This window comes from Salvelinus fontinalis, chromosome 32, assembly GCF_029448725.1.
Source record: "Salvelinus fontinalis isolate EN_2023a chromosome 32, ASM2944872v1, whole genome shotgun sequence".
NCBI classification, from domain to species: Eukaryota; Metazoa; Chordata; class Actinopteri; order Salmoniformes; family Salmonidae; genus Salvelinus; species Salvelinus fontinalis.
Window position 1 is genome coordinate 17,197,661 of NC_074696.1, and position 20,155 is coordinate 17,217,815.

At 44.1% G+C, this 20,155-nt stretch overlaps 1 pseudogene; it reads left to right on the top strand.

The window, feature by feature from the left end:
* The window catches only part of LOC129830523 (elongator complex protein 2-like), a 48,179-nt pseudogene extending 28,572 nt beyond the window's left edge, over positions 1 to 19,607 (top strand).
* The last annotated feature ends 548 nt before the right edge of the window (positions 19,608 to 20,155 follow it).

Sequence of the window (20,155 nt, forward strand, 5' to 3'; positions counted from 1 at the left end):
GGATTGTGGAGGCCAGGTGATCTGATGCAGCACTACATCACTCTCCTTCTTGGTCAAATAGCCCTTACACAGCCTGGAGGTGTGTTGGGTCATTGTCCTGTTGAAAAACAAATGATCGTCCCACTAAGCGCAAACCAGATGGGATGGCACATCGCTGCAGAATGCTGTGGTAGCCATGCTGGGTAAGTGTGCTTTGAATTCTAAATATATCACAGACAGTGTCACCAGCAAAGCACCCCCACACCATAACACCTTTACGGTGGGTAATACACATACGGAGATCATCCGTTCACCCACACCGCGTCTCACAAAGACATGACGGTTGGAACCAAAAATCTCAAAGGACAAATTTCCACCGGTCTAATGTCCATTGCTCGTGTTTCTTGGCCCAAGCAAGTATCTTCTTCTTATTGGTGTCCTTTAGTAGTGGTTTCTTTGCAGCAATTCGACCATGAAGGCCTGATTCACACAGTCTCCTCTGAACAGTTGATGATGAGATGTCTGTTACTTTAGCTCTGTGAAGCATTTATTTGGGCTGCAATTTCTGAGGCTGGTAACTCTAATGAACTTCCACATGTCATATCTGCACCAGAAGGAGACCTATCCCTTTCTAGAGCCAACTCCTATCCAGTAGGGAGAAAAGTTTTGAAAAGGGAGTGAAACAACCAGAACTCCAATAAGATATGCTAGTTTTCATTTTCCTTTGCGAAACGTATTGCTATAGTGTTCCCTACTGAACACGCCCCAGGACTGAATTCAGTGAACCAAAGGCAAGGCAGTAAACGACCAGCCCTGGCTAGGTCTTAATTAACGCCTTTACAAAGGAAACCTCACCCCCTCTGTGATGATTAGAGTAATTGGTGAAATTTAGCGGAGGGTCGAGGCGAGCAGTGGGGTGGCTAGGCCCACCGCGGAGTTAAGCACCAAGTACTAACGACGAACCATACTATTAATTAAGGACCGGGGAGGCCAATAGACCAGAGCATCCCTCCCTCCTCAGACGTGACTGATTGTAGTTTACAGTAACCCTGCCTGGACCACAAAGAGCGAGCCGAGACAGTTGCACAGTGGCAAGGTAAAACTCCCTAGAAGGAAGAAACCTAGAGAGCAACCAGGCTGTTTAGTATAAACCTGTGGATGGACAAAGCTGAGCAATGATGTGAACTATCCCTTTACTGTACCGTATGGCCTTCTCTTCTCGTCCATTTCCACACATCATTAAGTCCTTGTCTTTCCTCCTTCCTCTTGAGGAATGAAATATGCCATCCCCCTCTTTCCTGTCGTTCTTGTTTAATTCTTCCCCCTCTATCCGCTGGCCAGCGATAAGACCCCATGTCGCACCTCGCATCCATATTTCCCTCTAGTAAACAAGACTGATTACATGTTTTGTTGTGTGCCTCTGAGTATCGCATGATTTACGTCAGGGCTGTTGTGTGCAGAATCAAAATCAATCTGTTTAATGTTGCGTCGCTGTCTCTCCTCGTCATCTATCCACTGAATGGCTGGGAGATGGGTCTCTGCTCGTTGTCTATACCCTGAATGGCTGGGGGAGATGGGTGCCACTCAAAGTGAAAGCGGACAGGTTTATAGACGTCATTAGTTCAGCCTTAGGATCGACAGGAAACGTGTATTTGAAGGTCATTGATGGCTGGGTCTCTTTAGGAGGGAGAATAATGGAGCTAGCAGCAGCTTGCCAGGGAGGTTGTTAGTGATAGGGACCCCAGGTTACATCATTTAAGCTACAGTCAGATCTAGAATAAACCTACTACTACTGCTGCTACTACTGCAACTAGTCAACTACTACTGCTGCTACTACAACTAGTCAACTACTACTGCTGTCACTACTACAACTAGTCAACTACTACTGCTGCTACTACTACAACTAGTCAACTACTACTGCTGTCACTACTACAACTAGTCAACTACTACTGCTGCTACTACTACAACTAGTCAACTACTACTGCTGCTACTACTGCAACTAGTCAACTACTACTGCTGCTACTACTGCAACTAGTCAACTACTACTGCTGCTACTACTGCAACTAGTCAACTACTACTGCTGCCACTACTACAACTAGTCAACTACTACTGCTGCTACTACTGCAACTAGTCAACTACTACTGCTGCCACTACTACAACTAGTCAACTACTACTGCTGCTACTACTACAACTAGTCAACTACTACTGCTGCCACTACTACAACTAGTCAACTACTACTGCTGCTACTACTGCAACTAGTCAACTACTACTGCTGCCACTACTACAACTAGTCAACTACTACTGCTGCTACTACTACAACTAGTCAACTACTACTGCTGTCACTACTACAACTAGTCAACTACTACTGCTGCTACTACTGCAACTAGTCAACTACTACTGCTGCCACTACTACAACTAGTCAACTACTACTGCTGCTACTACTACAACTAGTCAACTACTACTGCTGTCACTACTACAACTAGTCAACTACTACTGCTGCTACTACTACAACTAGTCAACTACTACTGCTGCTACTACTGCAACTAGTCAACTACTACTGCTGCTACTACTACAACTAGTCAACTACTACTGCTGCTACTACTACAACTAGTCAACTACTACTGCTGCCACTACTACAACTAGTCAACTACTACTGCTGCTACTACTGCAACTAGTCAACTACTACTGCTGCCACTACTACAACTAGTCAACTACTACTGCTGCTACTACTGCAACTAGTCAACTACTACTGCTGCTACTACTACAACTAGTCAACTACTACTGCTGCCACTACTACAACTAGTCAACTACTACTGCTGCTACTACTGCAACTAGTCAACTACTACTGCTGTCACTACTACAACTAGTCAACTACTACTGCTGTCACTACTACAACTAGTCAACTACTACTGCTGTCACTACTGCAACTAGTCAACTACTACTGCTGTCACTACTGCAACTAGTCAACTACTACTGCTGTCACTACTACAACTAGTCAACTACTACTGCTGCTACTACTACAACTAGTCAACTACTACTGCTGCCACTACTACAACTAGTCAACTACTACTGCTGCTACTACTGCAACTAGTCAACTACTACTGCTGCCACTACTACAACTAGTCAACTACTACTGCTGCCACTACTGCAACTAGTCAACTACTACTGCTGCCACTACTGCAACTAGTCAACTACTACTGCTGCCACTACTACAACTAGTCAACTACTACTGCTGCCACTACTACAACTAGTCAACTACTACTGCTGCTACTACTGAAACTAGTCAACTACTACTGCTGTCACTACTACAACTAGTCAACTACTACTGCTGTCACTACTACAACTAGTCAACTACTACTGCTGTCACTACTGCAACTAGTCAACTACTACTGCTGTCACTACTGCAACTAGTCAACTACTACTGCTGTCACTACTACAACTAGTCAACTACTACTGCTGCTACTACTGCAACTAGTCAACTAGTACTGCTGCCAATACTACAACTAGTCTGCTTCTGCTACCGCCACCACCACCACTACCACTACTACTACTACCACCACCAACACCCCCCAATTTGGACTCCAGACCAAAGGACACATTTCTACCGGTCTAATGTCCATTTCTCATGTATCTTGGCCCAAGCAAGTCTCTTTCTTATTGGTGTCCTTTAGTAATGGTTTCTTTGCAGCAATTCAACCATGAAGGCCTGATTCACACAGTCTCCTCAGAACAGTTGTTGAGATGTGTCTGTTACATTTACATTTACATTTAAGTCATTTAGCAGACGCTCTTATCCAGAGCGACTTACAAATTGGTGCATTCACCTAATGACATCCAGTGGAACAACCACTTTACAATGTTACTTGAACTCTGTGAAGCATTTATTTGGGCTGCAATTTCTGAGGTTGGTCTCTCCTCGTCATCTATCCCGTGAATGGCTGGGGGAGATGAGTGCCACTCATTTTGTTGTTAAGGCCTAATTCTAAAATGTATTAAATATTTTTTTAAATCTCAGCAATCTACAAACAGTAAACCGTAATGACAAAGCGAAAACAGGTTTTAAACATTTTGAAATGAGGTTGAAGGAGACAGGATTGTATCGAGGCACAGATCTGGGGAAGGGTACCAAAAATGTCTGCAGCATTGAAGGTCCCCAAGGACACAGTGGCCTCCATCATTCTTAAATGGAAGAAGTTTGGAACCACCAAGACTCTTCCTAGGGCTGTAGTTCCTCTGTGGAGATGGGAGAACTTTCCAGAAGGACAACCATCTCTGCAGCATTCCACCAATCAGGCCTTTATAGTAGAGTGGCCAGCGGAAGACTCTCCTCAGTAAAAGGCACATGACAGTCCGCTTGGAGTTCGCCAAAAGGCACCTAAAGACTGTAAGACCGTGAGAAACAAGATTCCCTGGTCTGATGAAATCAAGATTGCCAAGAGTCACGTCTGAAGGAAACCTGGCACCATGCCTACGGTGAAGCATGGTGGTGGCAGCATTATGCTTTGGGGATGTTTCTCAGCAACAGGGGAAGGAGACTAGTCAGGATCAAGACTAAGATGAACGGAGCCAAGTACAGAGAGAGCCTTGATGAAAACCTGCTCCAGAGCGCTCAGGACCTAAGACTGGGGCAAAGGTTCACCTTTCAACAGGACAACTATCCTAAGCACACAGCCAAGACAACGCAGGAGTTGCTTTGGGACAAGTCTCAATGTCCTTGAGTGGCCCAGCCAGAGCCCGAACATCTCTGGAGAGACCTGAAAATAGCTGTGCAGCAAAGCTCCCCATCCAACTTGGCAGAGCTTGAGAGGATCTGCAGAGAAGAATGGGAGAAACTCCCCAAAAACGGGTGTGCCAAGCTTGTAGCATCATACCCCAAGCTGTAATCGCTGCCAAATGTGCTTCAACAAAGTAGAGTAAAGTGTTCTGAATACTTATATAAATTTGATATTTCAGGTTTTTTTTCTATATACATTTGCTAACATTTCTAAAAACCTGTTTTTGCTTCATCATTATGGGGTATTGTGTGTAGATTGATGAGAAGAAAAAATTCTGCAATTTTAGAATACTACTGTAACTTTACAAAATGGGGAAAAAGTCAAGGGGTCTGAATACTTTCTGAATGCACTGTATGTATCAAATTACCTTTGTTCATCCTTGAGATGACACTACAACTTGATTCACTGTCAAACGCTCCCTTAAACACTTCAGCGAGCAGGCCTGTCTAATCGATCTGGCCCGGGTATCCTGGAAGGATATTGACCTCATCCCGTCAGTAGAGGATGCCTGGTTATTCTTTTAAAGTGCCTTCCCAACCATCTTAAATAAGCATGCCCCATTCAAATAATGTAGAACCAGGAACAGATATAGCCTACCCCGATCAACAGCCCTCCACCCCCCACAGCAACTTGCCCAAACCTCCCCCACTTCTCTTTCACCCAAATCCAGATAGCTGATGTTCTGAAAGAGCTGCAAAAATCTGGACCCCTACAAATCAGCCGGGCTAGACAATCTGGACCCTCTCTTTCTAAAAGTATCTACCGAAATTGTTGCAACCCCTATTACTAGCCTGTTCAACCTCACTTTCGTATCGTCTGAGATTTCCATAGATTGGAAAGCTGCCGCGATCATCCCCTCTTCACAGGGGGAGACATTCTAGACCCAAACTGCTACAGACCTATATCTATCCTACCCTGCCTTTCTAAGGTCTTCGAAAACCAAGTTAACAAACAGATCACCGACCATTTCGAATCCCACCGTACCTTCTCCACTATGCAATCTGGTTTCCGAGCTGGTCATGGGTGCACCTCAGCCATGCTCAAGGTCCAAAACGATATCCTAACCGCCATCGATAAGAGACATTACTGTGCAGCCGTATTCATCGACCTGGCCAAGGCTTTCGACTCTGTCAATCACAGCATTCTTATTGGCAGACTTAACAGCCTTGGTTTCTCAAATGATTGCCTCGCCTGGTTCACCAACTACTTCTCAGACAGAGTTCAGTGTGACAAATCGGAGGGCCTATTGTCTGGAACTCTGGCATTCTCTATGGGGGTGCCACAGGGTTCAATTCTCGGGCCGACTCTCTTCTCTGTATACATCAATGATGTCGCTCTTGCTGCTGGTGATTCTTTGATCCACCTCTACGCAGACGATACCATTCTGTATACTTCTGGCCCTTCTTTGGACACTGTGTTAACTAACCTCCAGACAAGCGTCAATGCCATACAACTCTCCTTCCGTGGCCTCCAACTGCTATTAAATGCAAGTAAAACTAAATGCATGCTCTTCAACCGATCGCTGCCCGCCCATCCAGCAACACTACTCTGGATGGTTCTGACTTAGAATATGTGGACAACTACAAATACCTAGGTGTCTGGTTAGACTGTAAACTCTCCTTCCAGACTCACATTAAACATCTCCAATTCAAAATGAAATCTAGAATCGGCTTCCTATTTCGCAACAAAGCATCCTTCACTCATGCTGCCAAACATACCCTTGTAAAACTGACCATCCTACCGATCCTCGACTTCATCGATGTCATTTACAAATAGCCTCCAACACTCTACTCAACAAATCGGATGCAGTCTATCACAGTGCCGTCCGTTTTGTCACCAAAGCCCCATATACTACCCACCACTGTGACCTGTATGCTCTCGTTGGCTGGGCCTCGCTTCATATTCGTCGCCAAACCCACTGGCTCCAGGTCATCTACAAGTCTCTGCTAGGGAAAGCCTCGCCTTATCTCAGCTCACTGGTCACCATAGCAGCACCCACCCGTAGCACGCGCTCCAGCAGGTATATCTCACTGGTCACCCCCAAAGCCAATTCTTCCTTTGGCCACCTTTCCTTCCAGTTCTCTGCTGCCAATGACTGGAACGAACTGCAAAATTCACTGAAGCTGGAGACTCTTAACTCCCTCACTAGCTTTAAGCACCAGCTGTCAGAGCAGCTCACAGATCACTGCACCTGTACATAGCTCATCTGTAAATAGCCCATCCAATCTACCTCATCCCCCTACTGTATTTATTTATCTTGCTCCTTTGCACCCCAGTATCTCTACTTGCACATTCATCTTCTGCTCATTCTACCATTCCAGTGTTTTAATTGCTATATTGTAATTACTTCGCCACCATGGCCTATTTATTGCCTTACCTCTCTTATCCTACCTCATTTGCACATGCTGTAAATAGATTTTTCTACCTTATTAATGATTGTATGTTTGTTTATTCCATGTGTAACTCTGTGTTGTTGTATGTGTCGAACTGCTTTGCATTATCTTGGCCAGGTCGCAGTTGCAAATGAGAACTTGTTCTCAACTAGCCTACCTGGTTGAATAAAGGTGAAATAAAATAAATACGAGTCCACCTGTGGCCAATTCAATTGTTTGGACATGATTTAGAAAGAAACTCACCTGTTTATATAAGATCCCATAGTTGTCAGAGCAGAAACTATACCATGAATTCCAAGGAACTGTCCGTAGATCTCCGAGATATAATTGAGATCTGGGGAAGGGTGTAAAACAATTTATTGAGTGTTGAAAGTTTCCAAGATCACAGTGGTCTCCATCAAAAATATAAAACTACCCAGTATCTGCTTAGAGCTGGCCGTCCGACCAAACTGAGCTACCGGGTAAGAAGGAATTTGGTCAGGGAGGTGACTAAGAACCCAGTGTCCACTCTGACAGCATTACAGAGTTGCTTGGCTGAGATGGGAGAACCTGCCAGAAGGACAACAGTCTACAGCACTTTACCAATCTGGGATTTATGAGAGAGTGGCCAGACACTAGCCAACCCAGAGAAAAAGGCACAGGACATCATGCCTGGAGTTTGCAAAAAGGCATGTGAAAGATTCTGTGGTCTGATAAACATTTTACTCTTAGGCCTTAATGCGTAGCACTATGTCTGGAGAAAACCAGGCACAGCTCATTAACCGTCTAACACCATCTCTACTGTGAAGGAAGGTGATGGCATCATCATGCTATGGGAATGCTTTTCAGCGGCAGGGAGACTGGTAAGGATAGAGGGAACCATAAATGGAGCAAAATACAGGCAAATCCTTGAAGAGAGTCTGCTTCAGAGTGCAAACGACCTTAGACTGGGGCGAAGATTTACAGTTGAAGTCGGAAGTTTACATACACATAGGTTGGAATCATTAATACTCGTTTTTCAACAACTCCACAAATTTCTTGATAAAAAACTATAGTTTTGGCAAGTCGGTTAGGACATCTACTTTGTGCATGACACGAGTAATCTTTCCAACAATTGTTTACAGACAGATTATTTCACTTATAATTCACTGTATCACAATTCCAATGGGTCAGAAGTTTACATACACTAAGTTGACTGTGCCTTTAAACAGCTTGGAAAATCCAGAAAATGATGTCATGGCTTTAGAAGCTTCTGATAGGCTAATTGGCATCATTTGAGTCAATTGGAGGTGTACCTGTGGATGTATTTCAAGACCTAACTTCAAACTCAGTGCATCTTTGCTTGACATAATGGGAAAATCAAAAGAAATTAGCCAAGACCTCAGAAAATAAATTGTAGACCTCCACAAGTCTGGTTCATCCTTGGGAGCAATTTCTAAACGCCTGACGGTACCACATTCATCTGTACAAACAATAGTACGCAAGTATAAACACCATGGGACCACGCAGCCGTCATACCGCTCAGGAAGGAGACGCGTTCTGTCTCCTAGAGATGAACGTACTTTGGTGCGAAAAGTGCACATAAATCCCAGAACAACAGCAAAGGACCTTGTGAAGATGCTGGAGGAAACAGGTACAAAAGTATCTATATCCACAGTAAAACGAGTCCTATATCGACATAACCTGAAAGACCGCTCAGCAAGGAAGAAGCCACTGCTCCAAAACCGCCATAAAAAAGCCAGACTACGGTTTGCAACTGCACATGGGGACAACGATCGTACATTTTGGAGAATCGTCCTCTGGTCTGATGAAACAAAAATATAACTTTTTTGGCCATAATGACCATTGTTATGTTTGGAGGAAAAAGGGGGACACTTGCAAGCCGAAGAACACCATCCCAACCGTGAAGCATGGGGGTGGCAGCATCATGTTGTGGGGAGCTTTGCTGCAGGAGGGACTGGTGCACTTCACAAAATAGATGGCATCATGAGGCAGGAAAATGATGTGGATATATTGAAGCAACATCTCAAGACATTAGTCAGGAAGTTAAAGCTTGGTCGCAAATGGGTCTTCCAAATGGGCAATGACCCAAAGCATACTTCCAAAGTTGTGGCAAAATGGCTTAAGGACAACAAAGTCAAGGTATTGGAATGGCCATCACAAAGCCCTGACCTCAATGCTATAGAAAATGTGTGGGCAGAACTGAAAAAGCGTGTCCGAGCAAGGAGGCCTACAAACCTGACTCAGTTACACCAGCTCTGTCAGGAAGAATGGGTCAAAATTCACCCAACTTATTGTGGGAAGCTTGTGGAAAGCTACCTGAAATATTTGACCCAAGTTAAACAATTTAAAGACAATGCTACCAAATACTAATTGAGTGTATGTAAACTTCTGACCCACTGGGAATATGCTGAAAGAAGTAAAAGCCTAAATAAATAATTATTTCTACTATTTTTCTGACATTTCACATTCTTAAAATAAAGTGGAGATCCTAACTGACCTAAGACGACATTTTTACTAGGATTAAATGTCAGAAATTGTGAAAATCTGAGTTTAAATGTATTTGGCTAAGGTGTATGTAAACTTCCGACTTCAACTACATTCCAACAGGACAATGACCCCAAGCATACAGCCAAAGCAACACTAGAATGGCTTCAAAAAAATAATGTGAAAGTCCTTGAGTGGCCCAGCCAAAGTCCAGACTTGAATTCCATTTGGAAATCTGTGGAAAGACTTGAAGATTGCTGTTCGCCGCTCCCCATCTAATTTAATAGAGCTTGAGAAAATCTGCAAGGAGAGTGGGTAAATATCTCAAAATCCACATGTGCAAGCTGATAAAGACATACCCAAGATGGCTCAAAGCTGTAATCGCCGCCAAAGTTGCTTCTACAAAGTATTGACTCAGGGTTGTGAATACTTGTGTAAATAAAGATATTTCTGTGTTTAATTTTCAATAAATGTGCTAAAATGTCTAAACATGTTTTCACTTTGTCATTATGGGGTATTGTGTGTAGATGGGTGAGAATTTATTTGATCAAATTTTAATTCAGGCTGTAACACAACAAAATGTTGAATCAGTCAAGGGGTATGAATACTTTCTGTATGCACTTTACTACTACTAGTCTGCTATAACTACAAATACTACTTTATCAATCCAAACAAGGGAAACTGATTAATTCATTGACTATTGTTGAGGCCAGAATAATATTCTGAGTTCTCATATTTCGCAAAACTTCTGAACAATTGATTACATTCCATAGAATAGTGGAATGTGCCCATGTATTACTTAACACAGATATTAGATAGATTTGACACAGCCAAAGTGCTGAGGGAGCAGAATAAGTTGTTCTCTCTGTCTCCTCTCTCTCCATCCAATTTTCAGGTGAAAGGACCCGACTTCTGCTTTTTGACATTAATAAGGCGACACTGACTCCATCTTAACTCCTCCACATTTACTGGATTGGTTGAACAGTGCAGAAGAGAACCTCACTCAACGATTTGTTCCCCCTCTCGTCAGGACCAGAAAGAAAGAAACGCCTGCTAAGTTAAGTTATTCTCTCTACTGTCTGGGAGGGGTCTGAGTAGGGAGTGGAAAACTGAAAACTACTGTTATTAACTGAGAGGTTTGAAAAAAACATAGACACATGCATACACACACACACACACACACACACACACACACACACACACACACACACACACACACACACACACACACACACACACACACACACACACACACACACACACACACACACACACACACACACACACACACACACACACACACACACAATAACATATGCACTATACACAATTGTACACATGGATTTAGTACTGTAGATATGTGGTAGTGGTGGAGTAGGGGCCTGAGGGCACAAGGTGGGTTGTGAAATCTGTTAATGTATTGTAATGTTTTTTTGTATAAATTGTATAACTGCCTTAATTTTGCTGGACCCCAGGAAGAGTAGCCTTGGCAGCAGCTAATGGGGATCCATAATAAATACAAATACAAACTCTCTTTTTTTATTGGTCTATTAATTAATTTACAGCCTGGTGATGTCACCAGGCAGGCCAAAACTTCAGCCCACCAAAACAGGCTGGAATTTGAAGCTGTCTTTTCAAACAGCTCTTACAAGGGCCTTTTTTTTACAGTATTAAGCCAACCTCATAGTGTGGAAATATACAGGTAACTACCAAATAAAGGAAACACCAACATAGTGTCTTAATAGGCCACCACAAGCCAGAACAGCTTCAGTGCACCTTGGCATAGGTTCGACAAGTGACTGGAACTCTATTCTTCTACGAGAAATTCCATAATTTGGTGTTTTGTTGATGGTGGTGGACAACACTGTCTCAGGCGCCGCTCCAGAGTCTTTCATAAGTGTTCATTTGGGATGAGATCTGTTGACTGCAACAGTCATGGTATATGGTTTTTATGCTCATCATGGGGGCATTGTCATCCTATGGGGGCAGGCCATGGTAGCCAAAATAATGGCCTGCCCAGCATTTTTATACACGACCCTAAGCATGATAGGATGTTAATTGCTCAATTATCTCATGAACCCAACCTGCGTGGAAGCACCTGCTTTCAATATACTTTATATCCCTCATTTACTCAAGTGTTTCCATTATTTTGGCACTTAACTGTATATAAAACACAGAAAAATACAAATTTTAACTCCACTGGGCCTTTAATCCTACCGCAAATGCCACTGGTTACACAACCCACAAGAAACAGTGTTTCTAATGTAGGCTGTCTTGTGTTATTTTGATTCGTTTTTAGTATTGTTTTTCCATGGATATTAGTGTCAGGATCTGGATTAATCCATACATGTGAGGACTTCGTTTGCATAAAATTATCTTTATTTTACGTCGTAATGTTATCACTCAATTATAATCCTCTTTCCCCCCACAATTCGCTCTGCCTGAAATTTACTTGTTTACCGCTTAAGTCATCTTAATTTGTTTATTGCTAATTGGCAAATGACTTCATTGGAAAATTGTCAAAATCGGGGCCCTTATTCATAAAGCCTCCCAGAGTAGGAGTGCTGATCTAGGATCAGCTTAGCCTTTCCATTATACTGAATAATATTATATATACAGAGGGGACCTGATCCTAGATCAGCACTCTTGAATATGGACCCTGATAGACTTATCCCACTCACCTATCCTGTGAAAGAGATCATTCTGGCTCTAGTTTATACATTGAACTACATACTTTCTCTCTACATAATTAAATATAGCATTATTTAAAATATGGAGCATGTGGTTGTGATCTTGAAAGAAAATAATGTATTCTCTTGGCTGTTACAGCTGGTGTTACTGATCATTTTCAAATTAATGGGATTTTCCAATACAGGCTTATAGTCATATAGAGGGTAGACGGGTTAGAGTGCATCCCAAATGACACCCTATTCCCTACAAAGTAGTGCGCTATATAGCATTAGGGTGCCATTTGGATGTAACCTACTTGTAAGATCTATGGAGCGATTACATTCCCAGGTCAAAGGCTCTCTCACCCGAAACCAAGTTAAACAAATCCTAGTGAAGTCTTAATATGTTCTCGAGCTATGCCCTTTTTGGTGCCCATTTCTTTAATGTGATATGGAGCGCTGTGACTGCTTTCATTATCGCATTAGACGATAAATTAATTTCCAAAAATAACAAAATGGATTCCCTTCTAATAATGAGTCTTACAGCTTTGCATAATTACTTCTTCTGGCTTGAGTGTCTGATTTGTTTGGGTGTTTGTTAATAAGAGATGGTTGGATGGAGACATCTGGGATTATCTAGTGGTCATTACTAATTTGTAGGGGCAGGTGTTTTCCCTGACCAGCTTAGAACTAGGGTTCTTCCTAGCTGGGATCCCTGACCAGCCTAAAAGTAGGGTCATTGCTATCCAGGATCCCTGACCAGCTTAGAACTAAGGTCTTTGCTATCCGGGTCCTTGCAACGTCCCTACCCCATTGAAGTTGACATTTTAAAAGGGTTAAGGTAAGGGTTAGGATTAGGGTAGCGACGTCCAAAGGATCCGGGATAGCACCAACCTTATAACTAGGGCCCAGAGTTTTCCCTGGTTGTAACGTCACATGGTCAGTAAAAAGTCCTGGCCCCACTGCTCTGACTCCCTACAGCTTCATTATACACTGTGTGCTTTAGAGGTGACCCAAGAGATGCGACCCAAATAAACTACTCAAACAGTCTAAAATAAAGGGCAGAATAAAGAGTGCGTCCCAAATGGCACCATATTCTCTATATAGTGCACTACTTTTGTCCAGAGCCCTACAGGTCCGGTTTTAAAAGTAGTGCACTATGTAGGGAATACAATGCCATTTGGGATGCACCCAGTGTTGATTTCTATTGGATCTGCGGTGATGCTGCGCTGATGCAAAATGTCTGACCTAAAAAAGGGATCGCTCATCACACAGCTGATGCCAGTGTGTGAGTTTAGGTGGACTGTCTGGAGCCATGGGTTTACTTTAGATCATGTCAGACGACTGCCCCATTTCTCTGTCTGTCTGTCTGTCTGTCTGTCTGTCTGTCTGTCTGTCTGTCTGTCTGTCTGTCTGTCTGTCTGTCTGTCTCTGTCTGTCTGTCTGTCTGTCTCGCTCTCTCTCTCTCTCTCTCTCTCTCTCTCTCTCTCTCTCTCTCTCTCTCTCTCTCTCTCTCTCTCTCTCTCTCTCTCTCTCTCTCTCTCTCTCTCTCTCTCTCTCTCTCTCTCTCTCTCTCTCTCTCTCTCTCTCTCTCTCTCTATTCTACATCTCTGGAGGCAAAAAGGTGAGATTCCTATTATATTCTATTCTATAGACTACTGATTGAGCTGCACTGTGGTGGGTCTATCTCAAATTAGATTTAATCACAGTGAGTTCCCGGTCAGCCACACTGTTCGAGAGAGACTGTGCAAAGTGTAATTAGACTGACTAAAGACCCTGATTGTCAGTGTTTGACTGGGAATCAGACCTAACTGATTGGCTGACTACTCTGTTACCCTGGGAACTAGACCTGACTCTGAGTGGCTGACTACTCTGTTACCCTCGGAACTAGACCTAACTCTGAGTGGCTGACTACTCTGTTACCCTCGGAACTAGACCTGACTCTGAGTGGCTGACTACTCTGTTACCCTGGGAACCAGACCTGAGTGAGTGGCTGACTACTCTGTTACTCTGGGAACCAGACCTGACTGAGTGGCTGACTACTCTGTTACTCTGGGAACCAGACCTGACTGAGTGGCTGACTACTCTGTTACCCTGGGAACCAGACCTGACTGAGTGGCTGACTACTCTGTTACCCTGGGAACCAGACCTGACTGAGTGGCTGACTACTCTGTTACCCTGGGAACCAGACCTGACTGAGTGGCTACTACTCTGTTACCCTGGGAACCAGACCTGAACGAGTGGCTGACTACTCTGTTACCCTGGGAACCAGACCTGACTGAGTGGCTGACTACTCTGTTACCCTGGGAACCAGACCTGACTGAGTGGCTGACTACTCTGTTACTCTGGGAACCAGACCTGACTGAGTGGCTGACTACTCTGTTACCCTGGGAACCAGACCTGACTGAGTGGCTGACTACTCTGTTACCCTGGGAACCAGACCTGACTGAGTGGCTGACTACTCTGTTACCCTGGGAACCAGACCTGACTGAGTGGCTGACTACTCTGTTACCCTGTGAACCAGACCTGACTGTGTGGCTGACTACTCTGTTACCCTGGGAACCAGACCTGACTGAGTGGCTGACTACTCTGTTACCCTGTGAACCAGACCTGACTGAGTGGCTGACTACTCTGTTACCCTGGGAACCAGACCTGACTGAGTGGCTGACTACTCTGTTACCCTTGTTGTTTTACACTACTGAGCTGAGCGGAGATGTACTGGCCTGGTTCAATGTGAAAGGAAAATATCTGGGTCAGCACAGTAGGGTTGTCATGACACCGGCGTCGCGATACTAGGGAGTAAGGAAGGAAAGGAAACAAAACGTGAAGCGGACTGAAAAACAGTCCTAATGTTGGAAAAACAGCCTTAAATTGTCACCCAGAGTTACATTTGTTAATTTTGCAAGTCATATAGCACACAATATTTTACAAAAGTAGGTTTAAAGGACCCTAGAGTGAATTTTGATTAGTGTTTTTTTCCCCCCCAAAGAAAATGTGACAACACTACAGCACAGTGTGGTTGGGTCGGCAGGATAGTGGGAAGAAGGGATGAGGTTCCGTAGCTGTGCAACAAGGTTATGTCTGTGTGTGGTCCCAGGTGGAGTGGAGTCCAGGGCTGGTGATATCTGGTCACTTCAATGCGGTGGGACCCTGAGGGGGACTTCATCCTCAGTGTGGGGTCAGACCAGACCACCAGGCTATTAACACCCTGGAGGAGGAAGGACAAAACACAGGTACATGTAACCCTGGGCTCTCCATCCCTGTTCCTGAAGAGCTACCGTCCTGTAGGTTTTCACTCTAAGCCCAGTTGTAACTAACCTGACTTATCTTATCAACCAGCAAATCAAATCAAAGTTGATTTGTCACGTACGCTGAATACAACAGGTGTAGACCTTACAGTGAAATGCTTACCTACAGGCTCTAACCAACAGTGAAAAAAAGGTATTAGGTGAACAATAGGTAAGTAAAGAAATAAAAACAACAGTAAAAAGACAGTGAAAAATAACAGTAGCGAGGCTATATACAGTAGCGAGGCTATATACAGTAGCGAGGCTATATACAGTAGCGAGGCTATAAAAGTAGCGAGGCTACATACAGACACCAGTTAGTCGGGCTGATTGCGGCAGTATGTACATGTAGATATGGTTAAAGTGACTATGCATATATGATGAACAGAGAGTAGCAGTAGCGATAAAGAGGGGGGGGGGGGGGGCAGTGCAAATAGTCCTGGTAGCCATTTGATTACCTGTTCAGGAGTATTATGGCTTGGGGGTAAAAACTGTTGAGAAGCCTTTTTGAATTAGGTGCGCTAGAATAGGGTTGGAGTGGCTCTCCAGGAACAGAGTTGGAGAGCCTTGATGTAACCTATAGACCCCTTTCATTCCTATAGGCAGACCCACAGATGCACTGTATACAGAAAATAGAGGCATATTCAAAAGTACCTATAGACATCACATTGAGCAAGTGGACTTTAGTGTCATTAGTCTTGTCCTGAAGGCAGAACTGAAAGATTTCCCTTTAAATAGGCCGGCCAACTGCAGGGTCAAAATTGGCAAGCTTTTTGGTCGTAATTTAAGGTTCGGGTTAGGCATTAGGGTTTGCAGTGTGGTTAATGTTTAGGTTAAGGTTAGGTTTAAATCAGATTTTATGACTGTGGTTATGCCAGCTAGTGACCAATCTGCAGAGTTTCCTCCAGAACAAGATGCATGATGAAAAACGCTAACCTTTCCATGTTGATGCCCCTACCGAGCCCTACTAATAAAACCATACTGCAATTCTATTTGACCACAAGAACATTTTTTATTTTGTATACTACTGCATGAACACTTGTAACATTTTCTCATAGAGTACTTGTTAAGATTCCAAGGAGTCAACAATTTGTTGTTTAAGTTTATACTATAATGTGTCTGTCTGGCAGGAAAACCTTGTTAAGAAGGGAAAATGCGTTTTTCTGTCTCGTGTTCAGGCACGTAACCACATTCAAATTGCTTATTTCTCTCTGAGGTGGTTTTTGAAGGAAAATGTGAATTTTAGTTCAGTACCACTTTGAATAATACCTATTGTGGGGGGAAAAATTCCCAGGACTACATAAAACTGCAAAAAATCTATATTTATCTGAAGATGGATACTTCTGTTGAAGATATGCGCATGTATTTGTTACCGCCACATTTCCTAACCGTGGGCCCTGGACAATTGGCCCTGGTATTACACTATAGGGAATAGGGCCGCCATTAGAGATGCAGCCACAGGAGACCTCTTCTAACATTTCCTTTACTACCCCTCTTACCCCCCTGTCCTCCCCCAGCCCACCTGGCACCAGATATCTCACTATAATACTATACCTCAGTATCTCTTTACTACCTCTTACCCCCCTGTCCTCCCCCAGCCCACATGGCACCAGATATCTCACTATAATACTATACCTCAGTATCTCTTTACTACCTCTTACCCCCCCTGTCCTCCCCCAGCCCACATGGCACCAGATATCTCACTATAATACTATACCTCAGTATCTCTTTACTACCCCTCTTACCCCCCTATCCTCCCCCAGCCCACCTGACACCAGATATCTCACTATAATAATATACCTCAGTATCTCTTTACTACCCCTCTTACCCCCCTATCCTCCCCCAGCCCACCTGACACCAGATATCTCACTATAATAATATACCTCAGTATCTCTTTACTACCTCTTACCCCCCTGTCCTCCCCCAGCCCACCTGGCACCAGATATCTCACTATAATAATATACCTCAGTATCTCTTTACTACCCCTCTTACCCCCCTATCCTCCCCCAGCCCACCTGACACCAGATATCTCACTATAATAATATACCTCAGTATCTCTTTACTACCTCTTACCCCCCTGTCCTCCCCCAGCCCACCTGGCACCAGATATCTCACTATAATAATATACCTCAGTATCTCTTTACTACCTCTTACCCCCCTGTCCTCCCCCAGCCCACCTGACACCAGATATCTCACTATAATAATATACCTCAGTATCTCTTTACTACCTCTTACCCCCCTGTCCTCCCCCAGCCCACCTGGCACCAGATATCTCACTATAATAATATACCTCAGTATCTCTTTACTACCTCTTACCCCCCTGTCCTCCCTCAGCCCACCTGGCACCAGATATCTCACTATAATACTATACCTCAGTATCTCTTTACTACCTCTTACCCCCCTGTCCTCCCCCAGCCCACCTGACACCAGATATCTCACTATAATACTATACCTCAGTATCTCTTTACTACCTCTTACCCCCCTGTCCTCCCCCAGCCCACCTGGCACCAGATATCTCACTATAATACTATACCTCAGTATCTCTTTACTACCTCTTACCCCCCTGTCCTCCCCCAGCCCACATGGCACCAGATATCTCACTATAATACTATACCTCAGTATCTCTTTACTACCTCTTACCCCCCCTGTCCTCCCCCAGCCCACATGGCACCAGATATCTCACTATAATACTATACCTCAGTATCTCTTTACTACCCCTCTTACCCCCCTATCCTCCCCCAGCCCACCTGACACCAGATATCTCACTATAATAATATACCTCAGTATCTCTTTACTACCCCTCTTACCCCCCTATCCTCCCCCAGCCCACCTGACACCAGATATCTCACTATAATAATATACCTCAGTATCTCTTTACTACCCCTCTTACCCCCCTATCCTCCCCCAGCCCACCTGACACCAGATATCTCACTATAATAATATACCTCAGTATCTCTTTACTACCTCTTACCCCCCTGTCCTCCCCCAGCCCACCTGGCACCAGATATCTCACTATAATAATATACCTCAGTATCTCTTTACTACCTCTTACCCCCCTGTCCTCCCCCAGCCCACCTGGCACCAGATATCTCACTATAATACTATACCTCAGTATCTCTTTACTACCTCTTACCCCCCTGTCCTCCCCCAGCCCACCTGACACCAGATATCTCACTATAATACTATACCTCAGTATCTCTTTACTACCTCTTACCCCCCTGTCCTCCCCCAGCCCACCTGGCACCAGATATCTCACTATAATACTATACCTCAGTATCTCTTTACTACCTCTTACCCCCCTGTCCTCCCCCAGCCCACCTGGCACCAGATATCTCACTATAATAATATACCTCAGTATCTCTTCAGTATCTCTAACCCCCCCCCCCCCCCCCTGTCTTCTGTATCTTAACTACAGCCTACCTGACACCAGATCTCTCACCCCCAGATACACAGATATGACATGCAGTTTCTGGCCATGGTGGGGCGTTTCCAGTACGTCTCCGGGGCCGACGAGAAGGTCCTGCGGGTGCTCTGTGTCCCCCTGTAACTTTGTGGAGAACTTTGGCAACATCTCTGGCACTCCTCTGGAGAAGCTGGCCTCCAGTGTGAGTAGCAGTTCCAAAATGCAGATTTTCTATTGGTCGGCGTACCAACATCCCGCTTTGTTATTGAGCGTTGTGTCAATCAACCCCAGTTGCTTCCTACATCACCCCCAATTTCTACTGTAGGGCCTTTCTGCAATTCCTCACTCAACCGTATTGGAGGAAAAGGTCTAAGGTCCCTCCCCTCTGACCTTCTTCTCCAATGCATTTTGTGAAGCGGGCAAGGAAAGAGGATTCAAAAAGAAAAAAGGAAGAAAAAAGAACAGAGAAAAAGCTTACACTGTTGAGATTCCCCTTTGAACCCTCTCCCCTGTATGTATGTTTGTGTGTGTCTGTTTCCAGGACACTGTAGATCAACCAGAAGGAGACAGTCCTCCTGCCCTAGTCCTCTCCAACAAGGCTGCATTTACACAGGCAGCACAATTCTGATATTTTTTTCAGTAATTGGTCTTTCGACCAATGACATCAGCTCTGAAAACGATCTGATGTGAAAAGATCTGATGTGATTGGTCAAAAGACCAATTAATGGAAAAAAGATCACAATGGGCTGCCTGCGTAAGTGAAGCCTATGTATATCCTTAACTTGGTCTTTCTGCATGTAACAGTCAATGTCTCGATACATCTGGCTGATTCTGGCTGATTCTCCTTTTTTATTGACATGTGATCTTGCTCCCAAGACCAATAAAGAGGAGGGAACCGGGTTCAACAGTATTTCTGACCAATGCCAAGAGTCCTACTTCCACCCTCTCACTGTTAATAGTATTGCATACTGAAAAAGTATTATGTCTGATGCTTTACTCCCACAATACATCAGACTTACATAAACCATTTTCATTGGGAAGGGTTATGTTTCCCTTCCCTATACACTCTCCCAGTGCAGGCCTGAGTCTCTCTCTCTCTCTCTCTCTCTCTCTACTTCTCCCTGTCTCTGTTTATTCCTGTAAGGGACAATGATATCCAGCATTCATGACAACTAGTTAGTAG